The sequence below is a fragment of the Callithrix jacchus genome, chromosome 12, assembly GCF_049354715.1.
Source record: "Callithrix jacchus isolate 240 chromosome 12, calJac240_pri, whole genome shotgun sequence".
Classification (NCBI taxonomy): Eukaryota; Metazoa; Chordata; class Mammalia; order Primates; family Cebidae; genus Callithrix; species Callithrix jacchus.
In genome coordinates, this window is record NC_133513.1 from 8,117,458 (window position 1) to 8,139,244 (window position 21,787).

The 21,787-nt window shown below is 43.4% G+C and overlaps 1 protein-coding gene and 1 long non-coding RNA gene across 2 annotated transcripts in view; one reads left to right on the top strand and one right to left on the bottom strand.

Moving 5' to 3' along the window:
* Positions 1–21,787, top strand: part of RBFOX1 (RNA binding fox-1 homolog 1) — a 2,602,982-nt gene that overhangs the window by 759,060 nt on the left and 1,822,135 nt on the right.
* LOC118146098 (uncharacterized) lies at positions 472–5,881 on the bottom strand. The gene is made up of 3 exons (XR_004731548.3): positions 5,680–5,881; positions 3,758–3,874; positions 472–1,260 (listed from the first exon to the last, which is right to left on the bottom strand). It is a non-coding gene; the product is annotated as an uncharacterized LOC118146098 (long non-coding RNA).

The window sequence follows — 21,787 nt, forward strand, 5'->3', positions numbered from 1 at the left end:
ACAGAACGATCCTCTGCAGATCCTAAAGAAATCGTTGGTGGCTTTCTCTCCCTGCCCCTTTCTATCCCCATCCATCTATCAGCAAGTGTTTTAGAATAAGAGGAATTCTAGGCCGGATGTGGTGGCTCACACACCTGTAATCCCAGCACTTTGGGAGGCCGAAGTAGGCGGATCACCTGAGGTCAGCCTGGCCGCTGAGATCACCTGAGGTCAGCCTGAGACCAGCCTGGCCAAGATGACGAAACCCCATCTCTACTAAAAATACAAAAATTAGCTGGGCATGGTGGCACACAGCTATAATCCCAGCTGCTTGGGTGGCTGAGGCAGGAGGATTACCCAGGAGACAGAGGCCGCACTGAGCTGAAATCCTGCCACAGTACTCCAGCCTGAGCAACAGAGCAAGACTCTGTCTCAAGGAAAAAAAAAAAAAAAAAAGAATAAGAGGAACTCAGGATTTACTAAGCCCTTTTGTCTGTATCATTTCACTTAATTCTTACCAAACTCATTTTGCAGTAAACAAACTGAGGCTGAAAGAAATTACGTTTTATTCACACTTTCACCGATACCAAGTGAAAGAAGGCGACTCAAGCCTATTAGATTTCATGTTACCACCAGCCCCATGCCTCTCCCAAATTCCATTGTTTCTTTTCCGTTCCCCCAAACTGTTACGTGAAAACAGCAAATATGGCGCTATGACAATGTCATCTCCGATCACGTTCCCCCAGTGTAGCTATAAATACATTCTACTTGCCATGAAACCATGCGCATTTCCACCTCCTTTTTTCTTGCCTTTTTTAGTGTTAATCAGATTCATGCCTTTCACAGAGCAGTCATATCTTGGAAACTTCTAGCTCCTCATGAAGCGTTTGGGGAGTTAAGAAGTGGCCTGGTTTCCCTGAAAGAGTTTTCAACTTCACAGAGCCCCAGCCCCACCTCCTCCATCATTCTGTCAGTGTTGATCAACCCCGACACAGTGAAAAGCCCAACATCCCTTTGATTTAATCAGCCCTTTTTATGCAGAACTGAAGCCAAGCGCCTCTTCTTCCCAACAGCACGGCATTTCCTGGAACATGAAGATCAATGGTGTTGATAGACTGTTGACAGGGTGTTGACCGTAAGCCCATTAAACAGAAGGTGGGACTGCAACTGTCAAAGACTCCATCCCCACGATGGCCAGAAGACAGCAGGGCTGAGATGGGGGGAAAAGCCACCTTCTCTGGGCTTTTCATTTTTCGTGGCATGAGGGTGACATTGGTGATCCTGGAAAGGAGGAAGAAAGTTTGAGAAATGGGTTTTCCAGGAAGCTTTTTTTTTTTCTTTTCTTTTCTTTCCTTTTTTTTGAGACAGAGTCTTGCTCTTGTTACCCAGGCTGGAGTCCAATGACACGATCTTGGTTCACTGCAACCTCTACCTCCCAGGTTCAAATGATTCTCTTGCCTCAGCCTCCCAAGTAGCTGGGATTACAGGCATCTGCCCGCACACCTGGGTAATTCTTGTATTTGTAGCAGAGACGGGGTTTTACCACGTTGGCCAGGCTGGTTTCGAACTCTTGACCTCATGATCCGCCCACCTCGGCCTCCCAAAGTGCTGGGATTACAGGCGTGAGCCACCATGTGCCTGGTCTCCAGGAAGATTTTCTAACCTCTCCTGACCTTCTGGCAAGAGTGTCCATTCCCTTCTCACTCATTTCCTCTCTCCAAGAATTTTGAGCCATTTTTTCATGTGGGGTATACTCTATTCAGCATTGCTTAATAAAATGTGTACCGAAGAGCATGCTGAGCACTTCACATGAGTTATTGCATTTAATCATCTTAGGAATCCATTAGGTAGGTACTGTTTACCATGATTCCATATTTAACCCTTGTTGAAACCAGGGCACTTGCTTAGGCTTCCAAAGTTACCCAGTAGCAGAGGCAGAACCTAAACTCGAGTGGTGGGACCGAAATCCTTACCCCCTACTTCACACTATGTTTGTTTGGCTTGTTAGGTCTCCCCTTGTCCTCTTTTTAGAAAACAATAATTTACTTTTTAAGTATTGGTTTATTTTTTTGAGACAGGGTCTTGTTCTGTCACCCAGGGTGACAGAGTGCAGTCATGTGCAGTGGTACAGTCATTGCTCACTGCAGCCTCGACCTCCACAGCTCAAACAATCCTCCTGCCTCAGCCTCCCAAGTACCTGAGACTACTGGGATGAGCCACCATACCTGGGTAAGTTTTCTTTTTTGGCAATTCTTGGTAAGGATAAGGTCTAGCTGTGTTGCCCAGGCTGGTCTCAAACTTCTGGTCTCAAGCAATCCTCCTGCCTCCGCCTCCCATAGTGCTGGGATGACAGGCATGAGCCACCATGTCTGGCCTATCCTTGTTCTCTAACCTCCTTTGTCAGGTCTGACTAGATTCAGGTGCTTCTAGGAGAAACTCCAAATATCAGTAAATTCAGGTAAAATTTATCTTTCTCTGACGTAAAAAAACATCCAGAAACTGATAGTCTTTGATTAGTGTGGTAGCTGGATGAAGGTATTGGGAGCCCGTCTCTCTGCTTCCAGATCCCCTGTGCATCCATAGCTCTTGTCCTCATGGTCCAAAATAGCCCCCAGAGATCCAGCGATCACAGGCATGTTCCAGGTGGTATGATGAATAAAGGAGCAAAGGATATATCTCCTGTCTTTAAGAATTTCCGGAGATCCCACATGATACTTACACTCATAGATCATTGGCCAAAACGTAGTGGCGTTCACTCTTTACACTACATCCTTGGCAAGGTCCAACTCTCATTAAGCCTGAGCTATTCTAAAAGTTTCCCGGCTTGTCTCCCTGAGTCAGTCTCTTCCTGCTCTCACTCTGACCCTGGGCTGCTATCAAGACAGTCTTCTTTGAATTCTGCTTTGTCATCCCGTTCCCTAGAAGCATTTGAAGCGTTCAGTGGACCTTCTTGATTTATAAGATTACATCTGAATTCCATTTTCTGCCAAAAAATGCCTGCGTGCTTTCCCATTATGAGGCATGCCTGTCTCTACCTTTTTTTTTTTTTTTTTTTTTTTACTTCACATCGTCCTCTCTGGCTAAAATATCTTTACCCCTTTGTATCATTGGGTCTAAATCTGATGTCTCCTTTAATTCCTTTTCACATTCTACCTCATTCATATTCATTCATTCGTTCACGGAGACGTTATTGATGATGGTATATAAAGCACTCAGAACTGTGGCTAACAGACAGTAGAAAGTGACTATTATTATCATTAAGAGTAATTATAGTAAAAATGGTAATAGTAGGCAGAGCCTGTTTCTGGGGCTCTGGATTAGGAATTGGGTCATTCCCTTCTCAGTAATCCAGAAACTAGGATCTGAGAAGTGAGGGTTGTTTTGTTTTGTTTTGGTGGTGGTGGTGGTTGTTTTGATAATGACAACGGTGAGTATGTTACCTTGAGAGAATGAAATTCCTTTTATATGCTAGGGCTTATCTTTGGGACTCCAGTCAGGGATTCAAGCTCAATATGGTCTTCTAATCCTTGGGAAGTAACTACCTCCACTCTGGTCTTGAGTTCAGAAAGTGTTAATAAGATAGAATGGCTTTTTAATTACTCTTGTATTATGTATCCCTAATTATATGTGAGTTAAATATTTGAAAATATATTTTTGTGTTTATAAGATAAACCACAACTTTAAAAAGACTCGAGAATCTGCATGTTGATCTAAGTGCATTTTAGATCATGGGTCTGTCATTATAGGTTAGGTAATGCTGCTGTATCAAACCCCAAACCTGAATAGCTTAAAGTAGCAAAAGTTTGGTTCTTGCTCCATTGCATTATCATTGCAGGTGGGTTGTGGAGCTGATCCAAGATGACAGAACAGTTATCATTCCCAGCATTGGCTTTCTCTAGATCAGAAAGATAAAGAAAGTTCTTGAGTATTATATACTAGCTTTAAACCATCAGCTTGTACACATAAACCAAAAGAAAAAAAATCCAAAAATTTGCATGGAACCACAAAAGACCTTGAATTTTGAGCCAGAATATTCTGAGGGAACAATGAAGCTGAAGGTTTCACACTTCCTGATTTGAAATTATATTACAAAGCTATAGTAATTAAAACACTATGGTACTGGCATAAAAACAGACACATAGACCAATGGAGCTAAATAGAGAGCTCAGAAATAAATTCATACATTACAATCAACTGACCTTCAATAAGGGTAACAAAAACATAGAGTGGGGAAAGAATGGAACTGGCATAAAAACAGACACATAGACCAATGGAGCTAAATAGAGAACTCAGAAATAAATTCATACATTACAATCAACTGACCTTCAATAAGGGTAACAAAAACATAGAGTGAGGAAAGGATGCTTTCTTCAAGAAATGTTAATGGGACAACTGGATGTCCAGATACAGAATGAAATTTGACCCTTATGCCGTACACAGATATCAAGTCAAAATGGATTAATGACTTAAGACCTAAAGCCAGAAAACTCCCCCAAAAAATCACAGAAGAAAGTGCCTTGACATTGGTCTTAGCAATTTTTTGGACATGACACAAAAACACAAACAACAAAAGCAAAAATAAACAAGTGGTTTTTTGTGAGACCAGGAAGTTTTGCATAGCAGAGGAAACCATCAACAAAACAGAATGGCATTCTAAGAAATGAGAGAAAGTATTTGCAAATCATGTATCTGATAAGTGATTAACATCTATACTATATAAAAGTAACAGCCAGATTTTTTTAAATGAACATAAGACTTAAATAGACATTTTTCCAAGGAAGACATACAAATGGACCACAGGCACATGAAACGGTGCTCAGCATGATCAGGGAAGTAAAAATCAAAACTGTCATCAGACACCACCTCATACCTATCAGGATGGTGATTGTCCAAAGGCCAAAACTTACGTGTTGGCAGTTATATGGAGAAAAGAGAACTCTTAGGCTCTTGTTGGTGGGAATGTAAATTGGTACAGCCATTATGGGAAACAGTGTGGAGATTTCTCAAATAATTAAAATTAGAACTACCATATGACCCAATAATTTGACTTCTGGGTACACATCCAAAGGAAATGAAGAAAGGACTGCACTCCCACATTTATTGCATGCTATTCCTGTTATTCACAATAGCCAGAATAGGAAATGATCTGAGTTCAATGGTGGATGAATGGATATAGAAAATGTGAGATACATACATATATATCTACATAAATATATACATAGATATATAGATACATATATCTCTACATATATATGTATCTATGTATATATTTATATATCTCACATATACCATATATATGTATATACATGTACACACAGTGACCCTTAGGTTATATGTATATATGTATATATACATTGGTATATATATATATATATATATGTTTATATACCATATGCACATATGTACATACATACACAATGACTTTAGAGTTCATTCATGGCTGAATAGATCAAGAAAATGTGGTGTGTACATATATATAGATGTGTGTGTGTATATGTGTGTGTTTGTGTATATACAATGCAGTTATATTCAGTCTTAAAAAGAAATTTTTCCATTTGTGACAACATAGATGAATCTGGAGGATGTTATGCTAAAGTGAAGTAAGCCAGACACAGAAAGACAGAAATAGGGTATAAATCACGTATATGTAGAATCTAAAGATGTCAAACCCGTAGACACACAGGGTAAAATTCTGGTTACCTGGAGCTGCAAAATAAGTGGGAAAAATAAGAAGATGGTGGCCACTCTGCTTAAACCACAGAGTATAAACTTTCAATTATAAGACGAACAAGTTCTTCCCTCTTTCTCTTCCTCTTTCTTCCTCTCCTTCATTCCTTCTTTCTCTTTCTTTCTCTTTCTTTTTTTTTCAGAAAAAAAAAAAAGATGAACAAGTTCCGAAGACCTAAAATACAGTATAGTGAGTATAGTTAATAATAATGTGGTGTATACTTGAAATCTGCTAGGAAGAGTAGTCCTCACATGTTCATACCGCAAGCAAAGGTAGCTGTATGAGGTGACTGATATGTAAATTCGCTTCATTATGGCAATCATTTCACAATGTGTACATATATCAAAACATGTTATACATCTTAAATATATACAATTTTTATTTGTCAAGCATACCTCCCTCAAGCTAGAGGGTGGGGAATCCCATCAAGCTGGAAGTGGCATGCTTCATCTCAGCCAGAACTAAACACATAACCACACCTTCCCCTACAAAAGGACCAAGAAACGTTCTGTCACAGGATAAGCAGGTGAAAGCCCACAGCTTTAATGAATGGAACCAATGACCTCCACAAAGCTTCAGAAGAACTTAGTACGGAGAGACAGTAATGTGGTTGATACTTAGATCACGGCACCCCTAAACTCTGCCTCATCTCTGAGTTGAGCAGACTAATTTTGCCTCTGAGTGAGGATGTTTTTCTGGCTTCATGGGCAGAGTAGCCATTCTGAGTGTGCTGAGTATGGGGGCCGAGGTTCCCTTGACCCTTCATTGAAGAGTTGAGTGGGTGGGTTACCCTGTTGTTTTTCTATATCCATCCTCCTTTTCTCCTCCAGCTCACACCTGGTCCCCTGCTGTAGATGTTGTCCTCCTGACTGAAATGTTTCAGCCAAGGAGCTGGCATGCTTGCTGCCCCCAACAGTTTCCTCTTCATATTTCATGCAGCATCTTCTCCTTATTTTTTGCCTGTGCTTTCTCCAGCCATAGAGTTTCTGTTTTTTTTTTTCCTCAGATGTACTGTATTTTATTGAAGTCTAATATACATCAAGTGCATGAATTGTAAATTCATTGCTCAATGAGTTTTCACAAGTGAATACACTCATAAAGCGACCATGAGCTATGCCTGTAGAATTAGAACATGACCAAATAGAACAATTCCCCCATTCTTGTATTGCTATGAAGAAACACCTGAGACTGGGTAATATATCAGAAAAGGTTTCATTGGCTCACGGTTCTGCAGGCTGTACAAGAAGCACAGTGGCATCTGCTTCCAGGGAAGCCTCATGGGGCTTTTACTCACGGCAGAAGACGGCGTGAGGGTGGACAGCTCACATGGCCAGAGCAAGAACAAGAGAGTGAGGAGGGAGATGCCACACACTTTTTTTGGAGTCAGAGTCTCACTCCCCAGTCAAGCCGCTCAGGCCGGAGTGCAGTGGTGTGATCTCACCTCACTGCAGCCCCCACCTCCCGGGTTCAAGCAGTTCTCCTGCCTCAGCCTCCCAAGTAGCTTGGATTACAGCACCCGCCACCACACCCAGTTAATTTTTGTATTTTTAGTAGAGATGGGGTTTCTTTTAAATGACCAAAATCTTTTTTTTTTTTTTAATTTTTTATTGGATTATAGGTTTTGGGGTACATGAGCAGAGCATGCAAGACAGTTGCGTAGGTACACACATGGCAGTGTGCTTTGCTTTTCTTCTCCCCTTCACCCACATTTGGCATTTCTCCCCAGGCTATCCCTCCCCACCTCCCCCTCCCACTGGCCCTCCCCTTTTCCCCCCAATAGACCCCAGTGTTTAGTACTCCCCTTTCTGTGTCCATGTGTTCTCATTTTTCATCACCCAGCTATGAGTGAGAATATGCGGTGTTTCATTTTCTGTTCTTGTGTCAGTTTGCTGAGGATGATGTTCTCCAGATTCATCCATGTCCCTACAAACGACACGAACTCATCATTTCTGATTGCTGCATAATATTCCATGGTGTATATGTGCCACATTTTTCCAATCCAGTCTATTATCAATGGGCATTTGGGTTGATTCCAGGTCTTTGCTATTGTAAACAGTGCTGCAATGAACATTCGTGTACATGTGTCCTTATAGTAGAACGATTTATAGTCTTTTGGATATATACCCAGTAATGGGATTGCTGGGTCAAATGGAATTTCTATTTCTAAGGCCTTGAGGAATCGCCACACTGTCTGCCAGCTAGAATGGCGATCATTAAAAAATCTGGAGACAACAGATGCTGGAGAGGATGTGGAGAAAAAGGAACACTTTTACACTGTTGGTGGGAGTGTAAATTAGTTCAACCACTGTGGAAGACCAAAATCTTTTGACAACTCACTCAGTATTGTGAGAACGCCACCAAGGGGATGGTGCTAAACCCATTCATAAGAAACCTGTCCCCACGATCCCATCACTCCACCATTCCCCACCCTTGGGGACTGCAATTCGAGATGAGATGTGGGTGGCGGGGGCAGATCCAAACCATATCTCCAGCCTCCTGGAAGCCCAGCTCATGCCTCCACCAGCCGCTATCCTTTCCTCTTCCCAGACAGCCTTTGTTCTGATTCAAATCACTGAAGATTCATTTGCTCTAGTCCAGTCCTGATGGAAATGACCTGGTTAATTGTCTTTCTTGCACTAAATCAGGGGGGGTCAATAACCGATAGCCCAGGTGCCACCTGTTTTTGTAAATTAAGTTTCATGGGAACACAGCGCTGACCGCTCATTTGTATGTAGTCGATGGCTGCTTTTTGAGTAGCAGCAGCAGAGTTTGGTGGTTGCAACAGAGACCATCTGGCCCAGAAAGCCACAAATATTTACTGTTTGACCTTTTACAAAAACGTCTGCCAGTGCCTGCACTAGACCAGAGGTCCGAGAGCTTCTTTAATGTAGCAATCCCTGAAAATGAGCATATCTCCATCTAGGAATCATTGGTTTATACAATGTATGCATTATATAACATCACTGTGGCTCCTGAGTCCTTTTGATATGACAAACTTGCTCTTGGTAGCTTCCTTGGTGTCTGGTTGGATAAGACTCCCAGGCTCGTTTTACACATTTCTTAACCCAATATTGGAATCAGTAATTTCTCCAGGAAGCCCTGATTTCCTGTAGTGAGAAGTGATATTTTATGACCGTAATCTGAGTGCTAGAGATGCTCGTTTTTACTGACTTATTCATGGTTTCCATGCCTTTGTAGTAGATGAAGCAAGAAAAACACACACAATTTTAAAAGGATAAAATACATCATGGGCTCGTACTGATAATTCCAATTCATATTTTGTACTACAGGGATTTTAACTAATCTATTCTCTGTTTTGTCTATTTCTTTTTCTTCTGCCTAAGAGTCCTGCTTGTAAAGGACACAGGATGTTGTATAATTAGGCTATTTCCAAATTATTTAATTGGTTCAACAGTATATACGCCACAGTCTCACAGAATGATAATGCTCTGACTGCCATCAGTTGTTACTGCCCTCAGTGAGGATATCTGAAAGCAGGGGTATTTTACCTTGGGGACTGGGTTCTTTGTTGTTGTTTTGCATATGGTATCCCTATCATTCCTGTTTTTCATGGTTGTACTCTCTCTCCACTGTGAGATCATATAGATGTTACCTATGATGATTTTGCTTTATTTATTTATTTATTTATTTTGAGACGGAGTTTCGCTCTTGTTACCCAGGCTGGAGTGCAATGGTGCGATCTCAGCTCACCGCAACCTCCGCCTCCTGGGTTCAGGCAATTCTCCTGCCTCAGCCTCCTGAGTAGCTGGGATTACAGGCACGCGCCACCATGCCCAGCTAATTTTTTGTATCTTTAGTAGAGACGGGGTTTCACCATGTTGACCAGGATGGTCTCAATCTCTTGACCTTGTGGTCCACCCACCTCGGCCTCCCAAAGTGCTGGGATTACAGGCTTGAGCCACCATGCCCGGCCTCTGTCACCTCATTTCTAAGCCTTTCTAATTCTGATTTGTGTTGTTTTCCATATTTTGTATCACTTTCTCGGTGCCCGTTGGCGTGTTTTGAAACAGAATTGCAGCAGGGATCATATTTTCGACAATGCCTCTCTGGCATGCTTTTGTTATCCATAGAGATTTTAGTCTCCTCCTTAACCTTTCTTCTTTCATAACAAATTTGTATGAGGTATGCCTGTGATTCTTTTCAGTTGTTCTTTTTTGTTTTTATTTTTTGAGATGGAGTCTCACACTGTCACCCAGGCTGGAGTGCAATGGCACAACCTCAGCTCAGTGCAACCTCCATCTTCCAGGTTGAAGCGATACTCCTGCCTCAGCCTCCCAAGTTGCTGGGATTACAGGCACCCACCACGACGCTCAGCTAATTGTGTTTTTGTATTTTTATAAAAATACAAAAATCAGTAGAGACAATTAGTAGAGACAGGATTTTTAGTTTTTAGTAGAGACAGGGTTTCACTGTGTTGGCCAGGCTGGTCTCAAACTCCCGTCCTCGTGATCTGCCGCCTCAGCCTCCCAAAGTGCTGGGATTATAGGTGTGAGCCACTGCGCCCAGCCTCAGTTGTTCATTTTTTGGTGACATTATATTTCCTGAAGTCTTAGGTAGCTTATCTAACTTCACAGAGCTCCCTCTTTTGTTGTTTTTGCTTTTCTTTTCATGTAGGTTTTAAAAATGATGCCTTGCTATCTGTGATGTCTGCCCCCCAGCTCCTCACCCCAGCACTTTTATCTGGACTTTCCTCCTTTTTTTCTTTCTCTGCTTACTTCCAGCAATATCTTCTCAGTGTGGATGGTCCTCCAAGCAGCTTTGACTGGTTAGTTGAGTTTGGGAGTTTGCAAGGAGAGTTTGGAGTCTTGGAGTTTGAAAGTTGGCAAGGAGTTGGCCACATTTGTTGCTTCATAGCTCCCTGGGGTATACTGTGCTCAGCCACTGTTGGCTTGGGAAATACTTTTCCCAGTTCAGCTGCTGTCTTCAGGTTGGCACTGTACACATCACCACAACTCCCTGTTGCTCACACTGGGCATCTCCTTTTGTTGAGTCCGCCACGTGACTTGAGGATTCTTCCTGCTTCCTATGACATACAGGAGGGTAGCGCAGGAGTCTCGGGATATGGATGGTTGGTCCCTGTCCACTTACATCTTAACATTCATGTACACACTTTAGCCTCATTGTTTCTCATGGACGTGGTCTATTTACTCATTTTGTTGTGGCTACTCTATTTTTAATGTAGGGATTTTGGAAGAATCAGACTGTGCAGCCATCAGTCTTCCAGCATTCCCAATCTTAAACACATGTTTCTGATGGGGATTTGAACCCTCAGAGGGTGAGTGGCTTCCTTGTGGTCACTTTTCTGGGATTAAAACCAAGGCAGGCTTCTCTCTTGACTATAGCAGCATGTTTCTACTACACGTAAGAAATATTCTCTAGGTTTTAACGCAGAATGAACACTAATCACATTTCCAATTTCAACCAATGAGCTGCTCAAATAAAAATAAAATAGAAACCTTGACCCTGAGTGATCGTACAGTCTGTAGAGAAGACAGACTGTAGACCAGCCAAGTCACAGTAGCACCTACCAGACCGCCATAAAAGAAAAGGCAAGATGTGGACCTGGGTCACGAATATGGAGCTTCTTCTTTTTCTTTTCTTTTAGGTAAAGGAACCTGTGAAATAGACTGAAATGACACTGACATCAACATGTTGAAGTCTATGTCTATATGGCCATGTTTTCACTGCACAGTAAAATATGCCTTGAGTCAGTATGCACGTCGCCGGGTATTCATTTCTCATTGTCTCTTAGGACTGGCTGGACTATAATTTTCAAGTACAGTGACTGTTGTCAAGCATGCGCACCCTACAGCACATATCCCAAAATGTTTTATACCCAGATGTTTTTCCTGAACCATCTCATTCCACAAGGAGACATCTCTATCCTGACTTGCTGTGTGTCCATACCAGAGGATGCTCTGTGTGTGAGCTGACATGACAGTGTTCCTGTCCCCTTTAGACCTTTCTCTTTCTACCTCCCTTGTCAAAGTGTCCATCTGTCAACACATTTATTGAGGACCTACTATGTGCTAGACATTGTCATGGCTCTGGGGATAGAGCCATGAACCAGACTCACCAATTATTTTGCCTCAAGAAGTTTATATCATGGTGGCGAGGATGTATTTCTGAGCTGATCCTGAGCCAAATCAGCTCAGGCTCCCATAGCAGTCCTTGTCATGTGACGGGAATTGACGTCACATCTGGAAGTTATCCTCAAGAGAAGGAAGCCCTGGGGTGCATAGAGAGAAGGCGTGAGAATGGAAAAATAAGATATGCTGGGTTTGGAGACTCTAAATCTGGATTTGGTTGTTTTTCCCCTCAAGGGTAAACTATCTGTCATTTGGGTGTTCATTTTATTTTTGTGATACAGACTCATTGTGTTTAAGGCGGGAAAATAATTAGCACAGCACGGTAAGTCAGAATGCTGCTAAGGCATTAGTTCCTGTGGTCTTGGGTAACTTACCTGATCAATTCTTTAAGCCAGAGTTCCCTTAGCAGTGAAATGCGGATGATGATGGCTACCCTAGGTCAGAATCAGAAAAGGCATATATGAAGGCCAGGAAGGACCAGTCTGCATTTATTACTTTTGTTATTGTTACGTTGCCATGTTGGTTCATTTTGTGTGTCATGTTGAGTAGGCCACAGCGTGCCTAGACGTTTGGTCAGATATTATTCTGCATGCTTCTGTGAGGGTGTTTTGGATGAGATTAGCATTTGTATCAGTAGACTGAATAAAGGAGATGGCTCCATGTAATGTGGGTGGGCCTCATCCAATCAGTGGAAGGCCTGAATAGAGCAGAAAGGCTGACCTCCCCTGCATCAGAGAATTCCTTCTGCCTGCCTGACTTCAAACTGGGACATGTTCTTTTTCCTGCCTTCAGACTCAAACCAAAGTGTCAGCTCTTTCTGGGTCTCCAGGACTGCTGTTTTCAGAGTGGAACACCATTCCTTCTCCTGGACCTCCACCTTGCTGACTCACCCTGCAGATCTTGAAGCTTCCATAATTGTGTAAGCCAATTCCTTATGAGAAATACACACACACACACACACACACACACACACACACACACACACACTCCGTATCTGTTCTGATCCTCTGGAGAAACTTGACTAACATAGTTGCTAAGTGGATTTCTAGAATAAATATTCTTTCCATAGATTACACGTGGAAAATGAATTCCAGAATCCTCTTTACAAATAGACAATGTCACTGACCATCAATAGTGCATGATATTCATGGTGATGGACAGGTTCCTCTGTTTTGAAAGAAGCCTCTCATTATCTATCGAGTGCCTGAAAATCCATCATTCACTCCATCAAGTATTCCAGCGTCCTCTCTTAAAATGAGAATGCTTCTGGGAAAGGCAATGGGTGTTAGCCCTTATGGCTAACCCCTTAGCTAAGAGTAACTCTGTGATGAGAAAGCTAGATGAGGCACGCATATGGAATAATTGGTTGCAGACAATCAGGGAGGCTTCAGGTAGGTAGTGGACCAAGAGGTGGGAGTGTGTCCTATTCATCATTTCACCCATGGTGGCTCGGGACCTGCCTGCCTCATGCTGGTGCTGTGGCCATCTCCCATGGAAGCTACACATGGTTCTCACTCTTTCCACTCCAGAGGATCTCCTGTCTGTTTGTCACCTTCCTGGGCACCACATACCCTTGGCTCTTTGGCTTCCTGAGTAGCAGGGGAAGCACATCTTGTCTTTAAGATTAGCTTTGAATGCTTAAAGTAATTTTGGGCAAGGTATGATTTCGCCAGCTCTCACACAGACAAAATCAAGACTTTTCATGAGTCATCATTCCTGCTGAGTCCCATACAGCAACAGAAAGTGTGAGAATGGATGACACATGCCTCCCTGGCAGGGTCTTAAACATTTCAGCTGCCCTGAGATGTACCCAAGGTGTGTGGCAGGGATTAAAAAGTCGGTTGAAATCCTAGCACTTTGGGGGGCCAAGGCAGGTGGATTGCCTGAGCTCAGGAGTTCAAGTCCAGCCTGGGCAACACAGTGAAACCCCCTCTCTAATAAAATACAAAAAATTAGCTGGGTGTGGCGGTGTGTGCCTGTAATCCCAGCTACTTGGGAGACTGAGGCAGAGGAATTGCTAGAACCTGGGAGGCAGAGGTTGCAGTGAGCTGAGATCATACCACTGTACTCCAGCCTGGGTGACAGAGTGAGATTCCATCTCTAAAATAGAAACAAAAGTCGGTGACTACCTCCTGTAAAGAGATATGGCTAAGAATTTTCCTTTCTACCTTATGATATTGGTAAATGTGCTATCTGTATTTAGGAGTGGTAGAGAGACCTGGACTTATAATTATTAGGGATGTTTATGAAAGAAGGGGGCACTGGAAAATATGAACACTCTAAGATACGATGTGTACATTGACTGAAACCACATCTGTCTTTGATGGTTAGGAGTAATTAGTTCTATATCACAAACGAACTCTATTCCCTGACCAGTCTTCACCAACCTGCTGTTTTTCTCATCATAGTTAGTGTGGCTTGCCATTTTGTGCATACACCTGTTTGCTTTTTGTTCATTCATTCGTTTGGAGCACAGACAAGGATCTGACCCTTCTGCCAAAGTTATGTTCCACTTACTGGGGGTTATCCAAACTTAACTGTGATGAATCTCCTGTACCTTGCACTTCGTAGGGCTCAGAAGATGCCTACTGAATGGACTCTGGCATCACGTAGACCTGAATTTTCATTTTCAGCTCACCTGCTGACTAGGAAACACTGGTTAGATTAATTTAACACCCTTAAAACCTAAATTCCTCATTTGTAAAATAGGGATGATACTAGTATCTACATGGAAGGATTCTAATACATATGAAATGCAATAATGGATGTGGAGAGCTCAGCCTAGTGAGGAGAGAACCCATTCTTAACCGTGGTTCTCTCGACGGCCCTTCTTCTACCTGTGATATGCAGCAGCTAATGCCAGATCCAGTTCGATTTAGCCCTCAACTGCTTCAGCTGTTGCTGTTGCATTTGGAATTGCCAAGAGAGGTAGAGTTTGATGAATAATTTGGTAAAGGTTTATTTGTGTTCACAGAGAGAAACATACTTGATTAAAACAGATCTGGGCCGGGCACAGTGGCTCATGTCTGTAATCCCAGCACATTGGGAGGCCGAGGAAGGTGGATCACCTGAGGTCAGGAGTTCAAGACCAGCCTGACCAACATGGTAAAACCCCGTCTCTACTAAAAATACCAAAAATTAGCTGGACGTGATGGCAACTAATTTAATCCCAGCTACTCGAGAGGCCGAGTCAGGAGAATCACTTAGAGCAAGAGGTGGAGGTTGGAGTGAGCTGAGATTGTGCCACTGCACTCCTGTCTGGGTGACAAGAGCGAAACTCTGCCTCAGTTAATCCATCAATAAAATAAAAAAGGATCTGTCCCCCACCCACATTTTATTTTTAGTTTAAGGATTCCATTAGTTGTATTTGTTTCAGGTAACTTTAAAAGTTAAAAAACCAAAACTACTTTAAAAAGTTGGCTTTCCTTCTTTTTTTTAAAAATAAGTCAACAGAACAACAAAAGTGCCTTTGATGCCTTCGTTGCTCAGTACTTAATAAATCACGGCACATAATTATGTTGATAAATTCCAACGGCCTAGCCAACTCCTCTTTCCTGATACCGGCTTGGGACGGCCCTGATAAATCGATCTCGACTTTCTCGCGGTGTCGCTATCCTGCATGGGATCTGCCTCGTTTCCCCACTGCAGTCCGTGGGAGCCATACATCACCCGAGCTCTGCAGCCTTCCTCCATATCATGAGAGCAACAGCTGCTTCTGATAATGCATTAATGTAATATATCACAGAGCTGGGTGCCTGGCTGCTGCATTACTCAAAAGCTCATCTGATAGGGAAGGGAAAACCTGAGTGTGTTTATGACTCCAAAAGTTGGGCTTTCTTTGTATATGTACGGTTTAGTTTTGCTTGGCTCTTGAAACCTCAGGGTCCAGATTTTTCCCCTTTATAAGTTGTGTTTGTTTTTCCTGAACCAGTCTATTCATTTTTTCCTGTGTCCAGAAAGTTACTTTATCTGTGATCAATTCTGGAGTCTCTGCTCTTGCCCGTGTGTGAGAAGCTCCTAGCATAATTTAAGCTCAGTGTCAGAATGCTTGGGTTGGAGTTGAGGTTCTGCAGTTTGTTGGTTGTGCTGCTTTGGGCAGAGTTTTATAATTCAATGAGATGGTGAATGGCTCGACCGAGAGTGATAACTCAGTCAAAATGGTATTTATTACCATCAGGCCGAGCGTGGTGGCTCGCATCTGTAATCCCAGCACTTTGGGAGGCCAGGTCGGGCAGACCACTTGAGGTCAGGAGTTCAAGACCAGCCTGGCCAATGTGGTGAAACCCCATCTCACTAATAATACAAAAATTACGCGGGTTGTTTCAGCGTGCACCTGTAATTCCAGCTACTCAGGAGGCTGAGGCACCAGAATCACTTGAATCCAAGAGGTGGAGGTTGCAGTGAGCTAAGATTGTACCATTGCACTTAGCCTGGGCAACAGGGCAAGATTTGGTTTCAAAATTTTAAAAAAAGCATTAGTGTCTTCTAGCCCACCACTTACCCATTTGGGTATCCCAGGACTTGTTTAGGAGCAAGTAGGAGACAAGAAAACAACAGGGGCAACAACAGAGGTCTGTGAATGCATCAGTTAGGAAAACATCAGGATTAAAAACTCACAGAAGGGGAGAAGAAAAGCAAAGCACACTGCCATGTGTGTACCTACGCAACTGTCTTGCATGCTCTGCTCATGTACCCCAAAACCTATAATCCAATAAAAAATTAAAAAAAAAAAAAAAAAAGAAAAGAAAAGAAAAAAAAAAAAAAAAACTCACAGAGACTCGTTTACGGCAGGACTTAGTCTCCAAAGTGCTACAGTACGTGTGTCATAGGTCAGGCTGGAATAAACACTCATCAGCAAACTACCTGGCCTTAGAACCCCTCATGTTCTGGAGTTGCCTGGTAAAGAGAGTGACGTTCCTTAGAATCCCATTAGGAAAGAGATTCCAGGGTGGTCTAGTTCCCTTAGGAATTCTAAGATATTTTAAGGAACATCACTGTTTCTGTCCTGGCAGCCTTGAAAACAATATTTGAGGCCAGGCACAGTGACTCACACCTGCAATCCCAGGACTTTGGGAGACTGAGGTGGGCAGATCACTTGAGGTCAGGTGTTGGAGACCATCCTGACCAACATGGCGAAACCCCATCTCTACTAAAAATACAAAAATTAGCTGGGTGTGGGGGCACTTGCCTGTAATCCCAGCTACTTGGGAGGCTGAGGCAGGAGAATCACTGGAATTGGGAAGCAGAGGTTGCAGTGAGCCAAGGTCATGCCACTGCACATCAGCCTGGGTAGCAAAGCAAAAGTCAATCAATCAATCAGTCAATCACTCAATCCGGTCTTGCTAAAGGTGATAAAGCAAATTGGATGTGGAATCAGGGAAGAAGTACCATTTTCTCTCTGTTTGCCTCTTGCACCTGTACTTCTCAAAGTATGACCTTTGACACTCCTGTCCCAGCATCACCTGATGTGAGAGTTCAGCCAGGGTGCTGGGAAACATTTTAGAGGAAAAATTATAAAGACAGTTACAAGATGTAGTCACAAACCTTCTTGGAAGGTGGGTGTTGGGGGGGTTGCATAGCTTCAGTAAAAGGATGGGCTGAAGGCAACTGAATTCTCTTAAAAGATTAGGGTGTAGATACATAGGAATGTAGAGGAGTTTATCTCAATAGCTTGTTTACTCATGTGATCTTAGGTCCAACCTGTGATTAGATGTGGCTGCTGACTCTTTACTGACTCTTCTCAGTGTTGGTGAGTGGCTCAGACCCTTAGCTGGACTGACAGGCAAAATATCTGTGTCAGTGTATGGTATTCATCCATTGTGCAAGCCAGGGTCTGTGGATTGGACCCTGGCAACCTGGGGAGGGGATGAGTAGAAATACACATCACAGACACAGTACATCAGAATCTTTGGTCTCAGAGCCCAGGAATCTGCATGGTGACAAGTCTTCCAGGTGATTTTCTACTAAGCTAAACTCTAGAAACCACTGGACTGGGCCATGCATCTCTGTAGCTATGTTGTGTAGGCAGAGCTGAGGTTGCTGCTCCTTCCAAAAACTCCAGTGATTTTGGAAAAATGGTTGATGGTGGCTTCTCACCAACCTCTGCCTACCCCAGGACCCCGGAGGAAGTCTGTATCTCAGGAGAATGCTGGAGGCCTTCGTGGGCTTTCACAGGCCAGCCCACCATGCAGAGTCTCTCCAGAGACCCCTCCCTGCCCTCTGTGGTCCATGTGGGAGCTGTGTATCCCTGTGGTCCCTGGTAATACTCCTCCAGGGAAACCTGTGCCTGCAGTAAGGGGGAGATTAGTTTGAAATGGAGAGACACGTACTCGGGGCCTCGCCAAGTTGCTCTGGAGAGAGCTTGGTGATGCTTCAGTTTCCATGGAAACCAGGTGACTGTAAGCTCACCTTTGGCCCTGGAAACAGCCTCCAGCTTCTGGGAACAACTGCAAGGCTGCTGCTTATTATGAGAGGGGAGAACACCAATGGAGAAGAGAAAACCAACTGCTGATTGGGAAATAGGCTCAGCTGTCCATTTTGAACTGCAAGGAAAGTTAGAAGAGTGCCCCAATCCAAAGATACAGAAGGTCAGGCAGGGCCTCCAGCTAACAAAAGCAGCTGTCAGGCAGGCAACTGCCCCACTGTACTGATCTGATTAACAGACGGCACCATCAGGGTGGCTCCCTTCTCCAGGTTTTCTACTCAAAAAGCCTTCTTTGGCTTTTTGAGTAGAAATTTATGAACAGCACAGGCTCGGGCAGTTTTTGACTATTCCTTCATTCTCTGCTGAAATTGATGTCCCATGATTGCCTTGCTGGCTGCCGTTCCTACTTTGTGTTCATTCTTCCTCTTTCTCCTATGTGAGCAGCTACGGATAGTACCCCACCCCCAATTTTGTAAAGTAAGCTTTCCAAAGTGGGAGGATCACTTGTAGGCCAGGAGTTCAAGACCAGGCTGGGCATCCTAGGGAGAACCTTGTCTCTTCACAAAAATAAAAATAAAAAAGAAAAGAAAATCCGCGTGTGGTGGCACATGCCTGTAATCCCAGCTATTCAGGAGGCTGAGGTGGGAGGATCACTTGAGCCCTGGAATTGGAGGCTACAGTGAGCTATGATTTTTACCACTGCACTCCAGCCTGGGTAACACAGCAAGGCCCCATTTCTAAAAAAAAGAAATAATAATAAATAACGTAAAAAATTAAGCTTTGAATGTGGGGATAATTTTGGATTTGCAGAAATGTTTCCAGGTTAATAGAGAGAGTTGCCATACACTCTACCTGTGGTTTCCCCACTGTTAACTTCATGCATCAACAGGTGTGTTGTCAGAAGGGACCAGCATTGCTGTATTACGATTAAGACCACACTGTATTCAGATTTCACTAGTTTTTCCATCAATGCCCTGTTTTGATTCCAAATCCAGTTCCAAGTACCACATTGCCTTTTGTTGTCTCCTTTCTCTAACCTCCTCTGCTCTGTGAAAAAGTCTCAGAGTCTGAAAGCCTTTTTTTTTTTTTTTTTTAAATGACTTTGTCAGTGTTGAAGGGTACCAGTCTGGTATCCTGTTCACTCAGTCTGTGTTGGCTGATGTGTTTCTCATGATTAGCCTGGAGTTTGGGGTCATGAGGAAGAATGCTGCGAAAGTGACATGCTCTTATCATCATATACTGAGAGCTACACGCCCAACACAGTTCATCATGGTACCTACTTCAGTCACGTGGCGGAGGGGGTGGCTGCCAGCTTTTCCACTGTGAAGCCACTGTGTTTCCCTTTTCATGTTCTATTCTTTGTTACTAAGTTAACCAGTTACAGGGCTAAGAAAGTTATGAGGTCTAGGCCCCTCTTGCCCTCTCCTCCATTTTTGAAGAACCATAGACAGTGGTTTAACTGAAAATGGAAATGAATGTGCTTTAAAAGGATCAACTGGCCAGGTGCCTGGCTCGCACCTGTAATCCCAGCACTTTCAGAGGCCGAGGTGGGTGGACCACAAGGTCAAGAGGTGGAGCCTACCCTGGCTAACATGGTGAAACCTCGTCTTTACTAAAAATTAGCTGGGTGTGATGGCATGTGCCTGTGGTCCCAGCTACTTGGGAGGCTGATGCAGGAGAATCGTTTGAACCTGGGAGGTGGAGGTTGCAGTGAGCTGAGATTACACCACTATACTCCAGCCTGGGTGACAGAATGAGACTCTGTCTCAACCAAAAAAAAAAAAAGAAAAGAAAAAGAAAATGAAAGAAAGGAACAGCTGTTTTTTCTTGGGGCAGAAATGACTGGCATGGAAACTTCCTGTTAAAAGTCCCTTACCCGTCTGAGGTGAGCTCCTGGGATGCCCCTGCTTGCTGGGTTCTTGCAGTTGTAGTAAACTCTAGCACATTTCTGGAAGGGAGGATTTTTTTTTTCTTGATCTGATAAACATGAGATGTATCATTTGTTGCAGTGACGTGAAATGTATGTTTCTGGGAATGAATGGTATGCTCAGATTATAATGTAGCCCCCTTGACAACCACAGCCAGCAGTCAAAATTTGTTATTTTGTTATTTCTTTCTTTTTATCTCAAGAGAGGAAACATTCATTCAATGTGATTAGTGGCTGTGAAGGGGCTTAACACCAGAATAACTAATTCACAGAGCATTTACCGTGTGAGGACCGTTTAGATGTATTACTCCTGTGTAATTCTCACATTCTTGCTGCTAAGTTTCATCGTGTAGCAATTAAAGTGCAGTTAAGGTACAGGAGGTTAAATTACTTCCCCTTGGTCAGTGACACAGGTAGCGAGTGGCAGAGCTGGGATTTGAACCTCAGCAGTCTGACTCCAGAGCCCAGACTCTTGCCTGCGGAAACTGCTGTTTTAAGGACTTTGATCAAAGGGCTCCTGAAAAGAGTTCCATCAATTCCACCCTCCTCCTTCTCTCTAGGAACTTTGGCTCCTTTCTGCCAACAACCATTCTTTCTCTTGAAGGCAGGAAACTGCAATCCTGGCCATGATAAACAATTCTGTTTATATAGCTTGGGACGTCAAGGTCAAGTGTTAAAATGCTGTAATGCCTCCGACCACTGTTGGCATCTCCCTTGGCGAAGTGATTGCCATCTCCAAATCGGCTTTTTTCCCTCCAGCAGGATCTTGTGACGAGGCCACAGCTTGCAGAGCGAGCAGGAGGTGAACAGTGCAGATGGTAATGACCTCCCAGGCAGGTGGGACTGGTCGTTGTGGGATCGGAGGAGACAGTCTCAGTAGGGTGGGGAGCTTCGGGGTATCTCAGGATCCTGCAGGAGGCCAGGTTCTCACTTTGGCCCCGGGCAGACAGCAGACCTGAGAGCTGTTCACAGTTTTTCTCGGCTCCCTGTGCGGCAATGAACAGTGATCCCCCACATCCTCAGAAGTTAAGTAGAGAAAATTGGACTTCATGAGTATTTTCCAGAGTTGAGGGGTCTGCAAGGTGACTTTGGAAGGTATTTGTGATAATTTTAGATAAGACACAGACCTGGCATTAGATAACATTAATTAATACCGTGAGAAAGTTTGTTTTCCTCTTAGTGCTTCTGGTGGCCTGAAGGAGAAAATAGCAGGTAGGTGTGTGTGTGCATGTGAATGTGTGTGTTTAATGCATCTTAAATCCTTTTAATGTCCCCTTTTACCACCAAAGGAAGCAGACCTCAGACTCAGAAGCTTTGTGGGGCATCCATGTCTCCCTGCAATTTCACATGGGTTTATTTACACTGGGCCTGATTTTTGTAACTATCTTCTGTCTTCTACAAGTTGGGTTTCCGTTTCTGGCAGGGATGTGGAGTTTCAGAAGTCAGAGTGCAACCTGCAAACCCGTAGCCTCCCTGGGAGCTCATTGGAAATGAGAATCAGATTCCACCCCAGGCTACGTTCCTGTCGACAGGATGATCAGTGGTTCCTACACCTTTTCCATCAGTCTGGGAGCTACTGATACAAATTTCCCTTTTTAGCATCCATAAGTAAAAGAAGT